Raw genomic sequence first — 14,765 nt, 5'->3', positions numbered from 1 at the left:
ACGAGCTGAGCACATTTTCTGAATTGTGCTCCTCCCGTCACTCTGGTTGGTTTGGCATAGTAAAAAGTGCTCTTGGCGGCTAGAGAGTGCCGAGTTGACCACTGCGCATGAAGAAGTGACAATCTACAGCGTTTGGTTTAGGTTTTAGGTGCATTTTTAATTTTATTGCTTAAATCGCAGTTTCTCGACGAGCTGAGCACGTTTTCTGAATTGTGATCTTTCCATCACTCTGGTTGGGTTGGCATAGTAAAAAGTGCTCTTGGCGGCTAGAAAGTGCCGAGTTGACCACTGCGCATGAAAAAATAACCAACTGCAACGTTTGGTTTGGGTTTTATAAGTATTTATAAATTTATTGCTTAAATCGCATTTTCTCGACGAGCTGAGCACGTTTTCTGAATTGTGCTCCTCCCGTCACTCTGGTTGGGTTGGCATAGTAAAAAGTGCTCTTGGCGGCTAGAAGTTCCGAGTTGACCACTGTGCATGAAGAAATGACCATCTGCAGCGTTTGGTTTAGGTTTTAGGTGCATTTTTAATTTTATTGCTTAAATTGCATTTTCTTGGGGAGCTGAGCACGTTTTCTGAAATGTACTCCTCCCGTCACTCTGGTTGGGTTGGCATAGTAAAAAGTGCTCTTGGCGGCTAGAGAGTGCCGAGTTGACCACTGCGCATAAAGAAATGACCATCTGCAGCGTTTGGTATGGTATTAGGTGCATTTTTAATTTTATTGCTTAAATCACATTTTCGCGACGAGCTGAGCACGTTTTCTGAATTGTGCTCCTCCCGTCACTCTGGTTGGGTTGGCATAGTAAAAAGTGCTCTAGGCGGCTAGAGAGTGCCGAGTTGACCACTGTGCATGAAAAAATAACCACCTGCAACGTTCGGTTTGGGTTTTATAAGTATTTATAAATTTATTGCTTAAATAGCATTTTCTTGACGAGCTGAGCACGTTTTCTGAATTGTGCTCCTCCCGTCACTCTGGTTGGGTTGGCATAGTAAAAAGTGCTCTTGGCGGCTAGAGAGTGCCTAGTTAACCACTGCGCATGAAGAAATGAACATCTGCAGTGTTTGGTTTAGGTTTTAGGTGCATTTATAATTTTATTGCTTAAATTGCATTTTCTCGGCGAGCTGAGCACGTTTTCTGAATTGTGCTCCTCCTGTCACTCTGGTTGGGTGCGCATAGTAAAAAGTGCTCTTGGCGGCTAGAGAGTTCCGAGTTGACCACTGCGCATGAAGAAATAACCACCTGCAACGTTTGGTTTAGGTTTTAGGTGCATTTTTAATTTTATTGCTTAAATCACATTTTCTCGACGAGCTGAGCACGTTTTCTGAATTGTGCTCCTCCCGTCACTCTGGTTGGGTTGGAATAGTAAAAAGTGTTCTTGGCGGCTAGAGAGTGCCGAGTTGACCATTGCGCATGAAGAAATGACCATATGCAGCGTTTGGTTTAGGTTTTAGGTGCATTTTTAATTTTATTGCTTAAATCGCATTTTCTCGACGAGCTGAGCACATTTTCTGAATTGTGCTCCTCCCGTCACTCTGGTTAGGTTGGCATAGTAAAAAGTACTCTTGGGGGCTTTAGAGTGCCGAGTTGACCACTGCGCATGAATAAATGACCATTTGCAGCGTTTGGTTTAGGTTTTAGGTGCATTTTTAATTTTATAGCCTAATTCGCATTTTCTCGACGAGCTGAGCACGTTTTCTAAATTGTGCCCCTCCCGTCACTCTGGTTAGTTTGGCATAGTAAAAAGTGCTCTTGGCGGCTATAGAGTGCCGAGTTGACCACTGCGCATGAAAAAATAACCACCTGCAACGTTTGGTTTGGGTTTTATAAGTATTTATAAATTTATTGCTTAAATCGCATTTTCTCGATGAGCTGAGCACGTTTTCTGAATTGTGCCCCTCACGTCACTCTGGTTGGGTTGGAATAGTGAAAAGTACTCTTGGGGGCTTTAGAGTGCCGAGTTGACCACTGCGCATGAAGAAATGACCATTTGCAGCGTTTGGTTTAGGTTTTAGGTGCATTTTTAATTTTATTGCTTAAATCACATTTTCGCGACGAGCTGAGCACGTTTTCTGAATTGTGCTCTGTTAGGGTTTTCCAGGTTATCTTTATCATAGGATTATGTTGGAATGTAGACTATAATGATTAACCAATCTTGTCTTGCTCTCACAACGTAGTAAAATGGTTGCTTCCTCTGCTTGAGTGACCAGCTGCAGAGGAAGCAATCAAAGTTGTTCTGTTTCCCACAACATCGTAAAACACCCCCTGCTCTGATCTTACCAGAGGCCGGGGGTTCACCAAACCTGTCCACTCTCACCCCCACTCTGTTCCTCCTAATAAATATGCCCTTGCAGGAAGGAGACTTTTCAGACTTCATTCTGGAGCGAGTGAACTCTCCACCTGCAGGTGTCCAAAAGGACTTACTTTTCTCCCGTGTGGTTCTTGCAAAATAAGTTGGAGTGAGCAAATCTCTAACATTTTGGTGCCGAAACCCGGGATCCCTCATACCCGCTATCTGGCTGACGAAGGAGGACGTGCTGCATTGTCGACAAGCCAGCGTCCATTAAGAGGACCTGGAGGAGAAAGACCTGGGAAGGAAATTCTTCGCTGGGCCAGCATCTTAGGTCTGCCTTCGTCTGACAGAGGTGGATTGACGGGACCCGGCAGTGCAACGAACCAGGGGACACGTAAGTTAAAGGCCTGAAGTTGTGTTGTGTTGTTAAACGCGTAACAGGTAGAGGTGCACAGGAGCCAGCTTGGGTTCAAGTCCCAGTGGAAGAAACAGGCTAAGAAAGGCAGAGCTTCTTTTTCGTTCATCGAAGAAGTGTGTAGACTCTTCTTTGTCTGTTTTTCCGAGCTGAGGGATCTGGCTTGGGTTAGAGTCCCAGTGGAAGGAACGTGCTAAGAAACACGGAGCTTCTTTTTAGTTAATCAAAGAAGGGCGTAGATTTTTCTTTGTATGTTTTTCCAAGCCAAAGAATAGCTTGGGTGCAAGTCCCAGTGGAAGAAACGGGCTAAGAAAAACAGAGCTTCTTTTTCTTAATTGAAGGAGGGCGTAGATTTTTTCTTTTGTCCGTTTTTCCAAAGCTGTCTGGGAGGGTTTTACACCCATCCCTGGATAGGCCTGAAAAAAAAGCGCTGGAGTTTGTGTAATTGAGTGTGTGGTAGGATAAATTGACTAAAAAGCAGTTCTAGCGTTGATCCACGGCAATAAAACAGGCTAGTAATCTGTTGAAAGGTCAATTTAAACCTGCATTGAGGATCCTCAAAGAAAAAAAAAAATTGAAAAAAATTGTAAAACCTTAAACTACTGAAATTAAGATGGGAAATAAGAACGGTAAATCTCTGCTCTGCTCTTCTTTGAGATGAGAAGTAGAGATGGCAAGTAGATTTCTTAATTGTATGCAATACATGCTGAAGTGGTAGAAGTGCTACAGTGTGGTTGAAAGCTTCACAAGAAAGAAGAGAACAAATCCAAAATACAAAAGATAGAAAGTTGAAAAGTGATGAGGCCGCCATTCAATTGAGATTTGAAAAAGAATTCTGGGTACATAGTGGCATCCCATTCAATGATGCAGATGAGAGTGCTTATCAGCAACATCTTAAAATTGCGCTCCTCACTGTTTTCCCCCCTGACTTAGGCAATTGGCCGAGGAAACACTTGGTGGAAGCGGACACTGCTTGGTTTACAAAATCATGCAGTGGCCCAGAGACGCTGATAAAGGGATTGAGAAGGGCAAAAGTTCTGATGTATTTCATATAGATGATGATAATGATCTAAATGAAGATACAACGATCTTCTACCAAAGTTCCCAAAGGGGCAGAGGAAGAGTTAGATACCAACAACGTCGCAAGCCACCATTCAAATCAAAACCCCCATCAGATTCAGACAACTGTTGGAACTGTGGGAGACGAGGACACTTTGCACGAAAGTGTCGTTTTGCAAAACAATACCAATCAAAGGGTGGAGGAAGGAGCAGAGGAAAAGCCAAATTTTTAGCATGACAAGCTTCCTCCTCTTTGACCGCTTATGCTCATACAGAGAAAGAAAGAATAGATGCCCATATGACAGCAAAACATGTCATTGTCAGATTATTAGATTTTTTTTTTAGATTATTAGAAGTCCTGTTCATACAAGAAGTATGACAATGCTGTTTGTATGCCCAAATTACAAATGACTAGAGCTCAAATTGTGTTACATTAAAGTTAAAATATGCAAATCAAGTGGTAAAGAAATGCAACTTGCTTCTAGAAGATAAATAAATAAAATTAGAATGTGCTGTCCTCGTTTGCATGGGAGGGACCAGCTCATGATCGACCACAGGAAATGACCAGCCTGTAACGAATCATTGGTGCTGGGAACTACCGTGCGAGAGCTGTGCATGTGTGTGTGTTAAAATAATGAACATTGGCTAAAGTTTTAGTATAAAAAAAAAATTTGCTAGACTGTGGTCTATTCAATTTGCACCGCAGAACAGAAATGATTTTGAAAGATAAAAATGTGAGGAAAAAGAGAGAAATCTGTTTGCGAGCAGAAACTAATCCACACTAGTGCACGTTGAGTGTCGAGCCCACATGAGAAATTCGAAGAAAAAAAAAAAACGACAGAACATGCTTTCAGGAATTGGAAGAAGCTAAATTGTGAATTTAAGATTTTGCAATGCTACATTTAATAGGAATAATTGATTGGTTGTGTTATAAGATTATACAAAATTCTAAATGCAAGCTAAATCTGAGAGATTGAGTTCTTCAAATTTAAAAACAAAGAAAAAATTCAGATTCATTTGCCAATTGTTTGTTTTAGTTAAGTTTTTTTGAATTGGTGGATTGTTCTACCAGGAAACCTGAGTTGAAAATGATATATGAATGTTGTGTGGTGAGCTTGGATGAATTGGGACCAATGTGATAGGAAGACTCCTTTTTGGAGACTGTGTGAGATACATATGATGAGCATTGATGAATGATTGCCTGAATGAAAGGTTGAATGGTTGAAGTCATTGGTGACTACTATGGAAAATTAGTAGAGCGACTTTGATGAAAGAGTGATTTTGAGCAAGTTGAATGTTAGAAAGAAACACGTAGCTTTTGGGTTGATAATTAACTAGAGAAAAAAAACTGGAGAACCAGTAACACATGTAGAAGATGTGTGAACTGAGAAATTGAGAAGCGTTTTGGAAAGAAAGTCAAATTAAATGATGATGGAATCGTATGTAGTAAAGAAAGCATTCTCCCAAAAAGTTTGTCAAGGTGTGAGGCATGGGCATTGCCAAGCCTCAAAAGGAGGGAGTGAGTAGGACAGATAGTGGAAGATAGTAATAATACAACACTTTATGACAATTAATTTTCGAATACATTTGGTGTTATACTGTGGTAAATTTTTTGTTCTGGTGTAGATTAGATTAGATTTAGAGGTTCAAAAGAAAGACAGTTAAAAGAAAACATTTTTGATTTGGACAATTGCAGGCTAACAGGAACATGAGAACGATAAGAACTACGAGGTGGGATCCAATTTCATTGGGGAGATTGAGAATTCACAGCACCATACTCTAAGTCACATTTTTGAGCAAGCATGACAATAACATGTGAGAGGTCAAGACATACAGATCAGGGCTTGATGTGGAACGCAGACCTCAATGAGTTGATTTTCAATAATGATACTGAAGACAACATACTGTCCGATTAAATTGAAACTATAGATAAAATGTAGCTCAAAAATAGGATGAGTTGCAGGATTTACGATATAAAAACGAGACCGCTGTTATTAGGAGAATTTGAAGTTTGGTAAACAAACGTTACCAGCAAATTGATGGAAGCAGCTACATTTGGAGATAGTCTTACAAGTTTGATGTCCCAGCCTGTCATTCTCAGTGTCAGAGTCCCTGAAACCCAATCCGAGACTTCGCCTGCAGCTGTGAACAACCACAAAATGGTGCCTGGCTCTGAAGCACCTTTGACCTTTGGCGAAGGACAAGAAAAGACTGTTGTTGTGCTTGGAGGAGGACAAGTACACTCCGGAGGAAATACAACATCCTCGGGGACGGAAAAGACAGTGAAAAGCGGAGGAACTCACAATGATGAAAATTGACTCATTTGAACAATGGACTCATTCAAGCGTGATGGATGGGGTCGCTCTGAAGCAACAACAAAAGAACACCAACTTGAGAGGGTGAAGTGCAGCAAAAAGATATGGACTTGGAGTGTCCGACAACCAAATCGCACTCCTTGCTACGGCGTTCCCAAATTTGGTGAAGCTTGGTTCAAAGTGGAAGGGAGGTTCATTGTGCACTGAGTTTGACAGAACTGAGGAGATTTGATAAATACATAAATAAAAATTTGAAAAATACGTAGGGCTACAGAGAAAAGCATTATAATCAGAGATTGAACGGATTTGGATAAAACAAATAGGCTAAAACGGTAGGAAACAAGAGCAAGATCTGATATTTTGGCTCATCAAGCTTAAGACGTAGAGGTCGAGTTATATAAATTTTAGAACAGGACATTTGACAGTCAGGAGGAAGCTAGGTTGCTCAATGCACCTACTCAATACAATAGTAAGTTTTTTTGCACCACAGTGGAGGTTGGATGGTCAGAAAGTTAGGTACGTTCAATTTTTGACATTCACACAATCATGCATAGGAGTCATAAGGTGACAGTTAACAAGACAATGACTGCAATAGGGGCCACCTACGACTGCGCCGACATGAAAAAGTAGAAGTGAGAGAGCAGAGTATGGGATTATATGCTAAAATGTCTGCTATACAGTTATCAATAGGAGATTCTATCAAAAGAAGCTACATGAGAGATGGATTAGAATCCCTTTGTCTGTGTGTGTGTGTGTGTGTGTGCGTGCGTGCGTGCGTGCGTGCGTGCGTGCGTGCGTGCGTGCGTGCGTGCGTGCGTGCGTGCGTGCGTGCGTGCGTGTGTGTGTGTGTGCGCACCCTGTGTGGGTGCGAGCGTGTGAGGAGAAAGAAGGCATGGATAAGACAATCTCTTTTACACCAGGAGGCAATAAATGGGAACGCCCCTGTCATAAATAGTCTTTGGTTAAAGGGAATCATTAGGAAGTGTTCAAACTCTTCCCGCAAACACTCCTATTTGCCAGTTAAATGGGCACTACAATTGACTACGAGAGTTGCAAGCAACAGATGAAGAGCAGTCCTTGGCAGATTATATGATCAGGACGCTCAAACTGTGTCAAAGACAAATTTACTGCCGCCTGATCTTTCCTCCTCACAGGTCGACAACCCCATCAATCCAGGAGACTGGGTCTACATCAGGGTCATCAAAAGAAGGAACTGGGCCAGCCACGACGGGAGGGACCATTCCAAGTCTTGCTGACTACACATGTTGCATCCAAGGTTGCAGGACCCACAAATGCATTAACGATGACTGCTCTCCAGGAGGAAACTGGATGGGAGCTTTGGACATCACCGCTGTGTGCCAGGATGAGAGAGCCGTTTTCAAGGTGTAAGGGCTCTACTACCGACATGGCTGCACCATACTTCATCCAGAGTTTCAGAAGCACTGCCTCACCTGCATCCTATGGGTGCACGTGCCTGTTCAGAACGGATCGTGGTTTTGTGGTCACAGGAGTTGTCCGATGCTGCCTGCCAACTGGACACGAGTGTGTGCGCCAGTGTGTGTGACAGACCTCACCTACAGACTAGAACATCATCAGCTGACGAAAACACGAGCACATATACAACTTCTTAGACGTGACAGATGTGATAATGATAATGAGACGTGGATTGCGTAGATGCTGTTCTGTTGAGCATGTTTTACAGAAACTGATGATTTGACCATCGAAAATGCTTCGCAAGTGATGGATACAATGATGTACTGTTTCTGTGTTTTTCTTTTTATTTTTTTATTGATAGCATTCTGGTCGCCTGTGGCAAAGGGACCGTGTAAGAATTTTCCTGCTAATGACATCTGGCCGGCAGGTTTTTCGCTTACACAATAAGTTTGATCTGGGGTATTAAGGTGATGCCTCATCTTCACTGGAAGGTGTTGCTATCATTGTTTGTTGTTTTTATTTTTGCTGTTCTTCTTTCTTCATTATACGTATATATATATGTTTTTTTCTTACTTGTCTTTGTTGTTTGGGGTGACATAATGATGACATAGTAATGATATGATAAAACAGGAGGGAGATGTTAGGGTTTTCCAGGTTATCTTTATCGTAGGATTATGTTGGAATGTAGACTATAATGATTAACCAATCTTGTCTTGCTCTCACAATGCAGTAAAATGAAGTGGTTGCTTCCTCTGCTTGAGTGACCAGCTGCAGAGGAAGCAATCAAAGTTGTTCTGTTTCCCACAACATCGTAAAACACCCCCTGCTCTAATAAGTTGGAGTGAGCAAATCTCCAACAATGTACACTTGCCCAATTGTTTCTTTCTCAATAAAAGGCACGGCTAAACTCGAGAAGAGCGCGGATCTCAGCCACACTTGCTGCGTGTGTCTAGGGTGCGCCCTTCTGCGCAGAAGAAAACGCTAAGCCAAAAAGACCTACCACCTCTGAGATTGATTTCAGATAAATGTTGTCAACCCAACACCCTCTGTACTCATCAGGAATCATTCTCTTTTTGCCTTTTGAATTCATGGCCCGTAACTCACACACCTGTTTGTTTACAACTTCCCTGTGCTGTGTCACTTGCCATGACACAAGTTTGTGCCATTCTGAAATTTTGTACTTTTAATATATTTACAACTACATACATTTTCTACAGCACAAGAATGTTTGTGTCGAAACCAACAATACTATTGATTTCTTTATTACTTTATTTAGATGTATTCTTTCACTGATTCTTCAAGATGATGTATTTGGTCAGAATGTTTGCCGTTGGATGTGATTTCGCCTCATTAGATAAACATATTTCATAAATCTGACCTGCAGGCGCTGAAGTGATGGAAAATGTTATTCATCATAACAGTGTCGCATTTAATAAGAATCACTGATAGTGGTTTTTGGGTGAAATATTTTTTTTGATGCTGTTAATAAATGCATTTGTTTTCAAAAAAAATCCATGCTTTAGTATCTACTAAAAGTAAAAACCTTTTATGCAATGACCTTTATATGTCATTTAGATTACTTCACACAAACACTACATCCATCTGCTCCTGGTTCGGCCCCCCGGTCAAAATTTAGAACCCAATTCGGCCCGCAAGTCCAAAAGTTTGCCCACCCCTGGTCTAGAGCAGTGCTTCTCAAATACTGGGGCGCGCCCTGCGCGTTACCATGGGAGCGCGTGTGACACCAGGGAACATGCTTTTCTTTTGGCTGTACTAGATGAAAGTCAAAGTCAAGTCAAAGTCAAAGTCAAAGTCAGCTTTATTGTCAATTTCTCCACATGCCAAAGACACACAAAGAAACCGAAATTTCGTTCCCCCCTATCCCACGGTGACAAGACATGGCTCACAACAGACAAACAAGTAAACAAGTATAACAAAAGCGTGCTGAATAAATAATGAATAAATAACACAACAATAAATAAATAAATAAGAGGAGCAGAAAAAAAAAGGAGCAAGTGCACGTACAGCAGACATTTCCGAAAATAGCGCAACAGTGCCGCACGGTACCCAGAAGGGGGTAGCGAGTTCAGGGCCCTAACAGCCTGGAGAAAGAAGCTGTTGGCGAGTCTGGTGGTGCGGGAGCGCAGGCTCCTGTACCTCTTCCCAGAGGGCAGAAGGTCAAACAAAGAGTGAGCCGGGTGACTCACATCTCTGGCAATCGAGGTTGCCTTGCGGGCGAGATGGGAGGTGTAAATGTCCTTCAGGGAGGGGAGCGAAGCACCAATAATCTTACCAGCCGTATTCACTATGCGCTGCAGGGCCTTCAAGTTCTGTTCAGTGCAGTTACCACCCCAGACAGCGATGCAACTGGTGAGGACGCTCTCAATGGTGCCACGGTAGAATGTAGACAGGACTGCCTGAGGAGCACATGCACGCCTGAGCTTCCGCAGGAAGGGTAATTAGACATCCACTGCAGTAGGTAGCGGTATCACTGGAAGAGTGTGCGCAAGGAGTATCCACTCTACAGTGGAGAGCGCATGGTACAATCGCACACACAGCACAGAACAGGCGATAAAAAGTGCAGTGGGACGCCATGGAAAAATATTGAACAGGGTTGAAAAGAACGGCAGAGAGAGACGGAGATAAGAGAATTGAGAGTCACACGAAAGCTAAGACAAGGAAATAAGACGAAGCGTACGTAGCGCTCCACTTCAGGGTGACTACGATGGCAGACGAGGAAAGACCGGTGTGTTTACTGTGCCTTACAATGTTGGCAATGGACAGTATGAAGCCAAATAAATCAAGGCGGCACTTATGAATTCATTGCACCCCAATTACGCTGATAAGATGCTTGAGGTTTTTCAGCGAAAACGGGCTGAATATTGTCAACATTCATCCCACTTTGTGAAATGCTACATTAGTAGCAAGCACTGTAAGCATCATATAAAGCAGTGTACCATATTGCTCAGTGCAAAAAACAAAAACACACCATTGCAGAAGAGCTGATACTACCTGCAGCCGTGGAATGCTGCCTCATTTTGATTAAAAAACAGCACAAATTGTTTTATTTGTTTTTGTTTTGTAGGTTACAATTTTTTATATATTGTGCTCCTCAGTTAATGTTGCTGATTAATTTGAATTTAATATTAATTATTGCTGTTGTTTAATTTAACATTATGTATGTTTATTATTATTTTATTGTATTGTTTTCAGCATAAAATGGCAGTTGGTCAAGAATGTGTATAGTTTGAAGAATTATGATTTATTTTTTCATTTCAGGCAAAGTGATGCACTTTGAATCTGTTCTGTTACAGACTAAAAAACAATGTTATTAATAGAGTTATTCTTTATTGTTAGTTGATCTTTCTCTTTTATTTATTTTTTGTTTTCTTTAATCTTAATAACGGGGGGGGCGCGAAATGTTTTCTTACAGAAAATAATTGAGAAGCACTGGTCTAGAGCATTTTCCATTTGCGCTCCAAAGCTTTGGAATGCCCTACCAATGGATATTAGCACTGCTACCTCAGGAGAAGCATTTAGGACACGTTTAAAGACACATTTCTATGATATAGCCTTTGATTAATCGGTAGTGGCCAATTTGGCTGGAGTTTGTGTTTTCGCGCTCTCTCCCCCATCCCCACTCCCCGACTGGGGAGGTGGTTAGGTGACACTCAAGCTGACAGCGGTTGTTTGGATTCTTGTGGACCAATCAAGATGAGGAAACTGCAGCTGATTACCCCCTTGAAGACACTGCCAGGACAACCGAGGGCACCTCCTGCAGCTCTTCGCTTTGAGTTGGACATCCACTCTTTCTTTGATTTTTATAATATGAATTTTATGTGCCCTCTTTGCATCCATTGCAGCGTGGTGATCCTGAAAGGGGGATCCTCCCATCTGTGGTACCTTCTCAAGGTTTCTCATTTTTCCCCTCGTAGGATTTTTTTGAGTTTTCCCTTGCCCTCTTGGGAGCTTTAGATCAGTGGATGCTTTGAGAATAACTGTCAATTTGTTTTGTATATGTGACGCCCTTCGAGACTGCTTGAGATTTAGGGCTATAAATATAAACTTGACTTGACTTGACTTGACTTGACTTAAAAAAACTGAAATGCAAATCACTCCTTCCGGTCTCCTCCTGTGCTGCGGCGTCCCTAGCCAATCAGAAATTATTTAACTCTAACAATTTTAAAGTTGCTACACTAAATAAACAATATATCAAATAACTATAACATAAATATGTTTATCAGAACATCCGTGTCAAATCATTAAATCCATCGAAATCTTCGTCCTCTGTGTCAATCTCTGTCCTGTGTTGTAAGCAACCCCTAACTTCGGAAGTCACTGAATGAAACTCATTGTCAGTGGTGGCTCCAGTTATTCCACAGGCCTAGTGCGCCCTCATGTGGTTTAAAATGCAAATAACATGTAACGTGATCAACTATACTAAGTTGATATTCTGTTAACAATTTCACGTATAAATTACTCCTGATTATAAGTCACACCCCCACCAAACTATGAAAAATAATCAAATAATAAATAAAGGTAACCACCAGCTGAGCGCAAAGGCCGCACGCAATGGCCGCACGCAACGGCCGCACGCAACGGCCGCACGCAACGGCCGCACGCAACGGCCGCACGCAACGGCCGCACGCAATGGCCGCACGCAATTGCCACACACAACGACCGCGCGCAATGGCTGATCGGAATGGCCGCGCAAAATGGATGTTCGGAACGACTGCGTGCAATGATTCTGCACAAGGCCGATCGGAGCGGCCGTGCACAATGGCCGATCGGAACGGCCGTGCGCTATGGACGATTGAAATTGCCGTGTGCAACGGCCGCTCCACAGCAACACACTTCCTCTCGAAATTGCAATGGCCGATCAGAATTGCCGCCCGAAACGACCGCACGCAATCGCCGATCACCTTTGCCCCATGTAACGACCGCTCGAAAGCCGCACAATTCCTCTCGGTAGAAAGTGCACGAAGTGCAAGGGCCCGTTTATTTACTTTTGGGCGTTAGCCCAAGAAAACCTACCCCTACCCTCTTGCACAAAGTCACACTGATGAAGCCCAAAAAAGTACAGCCGAACGGCTGGAGGTGCCCTCGGTCGTCGCGTCCAAGCACAAAATGACACATCAAAAAGCCCCGACCATCAGTGAGTCGCTGTTTGTGTAAGGGTGCACTTGCCTGTCTTGTTGCCTGGCTTGTGTGCTTCATTGCATATGACACTGTGTGTGTGTGTGTGTGTGTGTGTGTGTGTGTGTGTGTGTGTGTGTGTGTGTGTGTGTGTGTGTGTGTGTGTGTGTGTATATGTGTATGTGTGTGTATGTGTGTCCGCTTGTGCGTGCGACTTCCTTGGCACAATCATGCGTCCAGCATGTAATGGCCGCGTGCAATGGCCACGCACAACGGCCGCGCGCAACAACTGCGTGCCATGGCCAATCGGAACGGCCGCGCGAAAAGGCCGATCGCAACTGCCGCGCGCAACGTCCACTCCAAAGCTGCACACTTCCTCTCGGTTAAAACCGCAATGACCGATCGGAATTACCACGTGCAATGACCGCGTGCAGTGGCCGATCGGAACTGCCACGTGCAATGGCCGATTGCAACGGCCGCGTGCTACGGCCCGTCTAAAACTGCACACTTCTTCTCGGTTGAAACTGCAATGGCCGATTGGAATTGCTGCGCGCAACGACTGCGCGCAATGACCAATCAGAACGGCCACTCGCAATGGCCGATCGCTACGGCCGCGCGCAACGGCCGCGCGCAACGGCCGCTCCAAAGCCGCACACTTCCTCTTGGTGGAAACTGCAATGGGCGATCAGAATTGCCGCGCGCAACGACCGCGCGCAATGGCCGACCACAACGGTCGCTCCCAAGTTGCACACTTCCTCTCGGTTGAAATTGCACAAAGTGCGAATTCGCATTAATTTACTTTTAGCTTAGGCCGGAGGGCGACATTCCGACAGCAACACTTCAACAGGAGCGCAATGACCAAGTGCAATGGCCGATTGGAACGGCGGCGCACAACGACCGCGCGCAATGGTCGATCAGAACGATCGCGTGCAATGGCCGATTGGAATGGGCGCGCGCAATGGCCAATCGCAATGGTCGCTATGGTTCCCCGGTCGGGCAGAAATGACAAAAAATCCGTCTCGTGCACACTAAGTGCACAGTTCCCCGCACGTTGCAGCCGCTGAAAACCTCCCCTTCTTCTCTGTGAAAATGCACAAAGTGTGACCGATGAAGCCGAAAATAGACAAGACGAACATGTGGAAGTGCACTCGGGTGTGGCGCTGCGGTTCCCCAGTTGGGCAGAAACAACGAAAAATCAGGTTGGCTTGACTTTTTTCGGCTGTATCGGTTGGACTTTGTGCATTTTGAAAGAGGAGGGAAGGGGAAGTTTTCAGTGGCCCCCCGACTGATGATCAAAATAAACTAATGGGCCTCCGCACTTTGTGCAATTTCAACCGAGAGGAAGTGTGCGGCTTTGGAGCGACCGTTGTGCGCGGCCGTTGCGATTGGCCATTTCGCGTGGCCGTGTCAAACAGCCATTGCGCGCTGTCGTTGCTTGCGGCAATTCCGATCGGCCATTGCAGTTTCAACCGAGAGGAAGTTTGCGGCTTTGAGTGGCCATTGCGTGCGGCCTTTGCGATTGGCCATTGCGCGCAGCCGTTCCGATCAGTCATTGCTCGCGGTCGTTGCGCCTTGACTTTCCCATCGGCCATTGCGTGTGGCCGTTACAATCGGCCATTGCACGCGGTCGTTGCGCACGGCCGTTCCGACCACGTGGTTCGTTCACGCAACTGTAGCGCGCCTGACTCACTATTGTTATAGCACCATCGCAGACAGTTGTAGAAGTAATTTCCAAATTTGATTTGATCTTCAGGCTGGAGAGGCTGATTTATCAACATTTCCGTCCCACAACGCAACAGCAGCGCACCGGAAGCATTACTGTCACAGTCGCAGACAGAAAATTATTAAAAAAATAAAATAAAACTCCGTGTGCGAGTGAGTGATTTTTCGTCATTTCTGCCCGACCGGAGAACCGCAGCCTGACGCCCGAGTGCACCTCCACGCGTTCGGCTTGACTTTTTTCGGCTTCATCTGCCAGACGTTTTGCATTTTCAAAGAGGAGGGAAGGGGAGGTTTTCAGCTGCTGAAGCTAGCGGGTAGCTGTGCACGTAGTGTGCACGGGGCGGATTTTTCATCATTTCTGCCCGACCGGGGAACCAGAGCAGCCATTGC

Source organism: Syngnathus scovelli, chromosome 19, assembly GCF_024217435.2.
Source record: "Syngnathus scovelli strain Florida chromosome 19, RoL_Ssco_1.2, whole genome shotgun sequence".
Lineage (NCBI taxonomy): Eukaryota > Metazoa > Chordata > Actinopteri > Syngnathiformes > Syngnathidae > Syngnathus > Syngnathus scovelli.
This window is presented reverse-complemented; position numbering follows the sequence as displayed.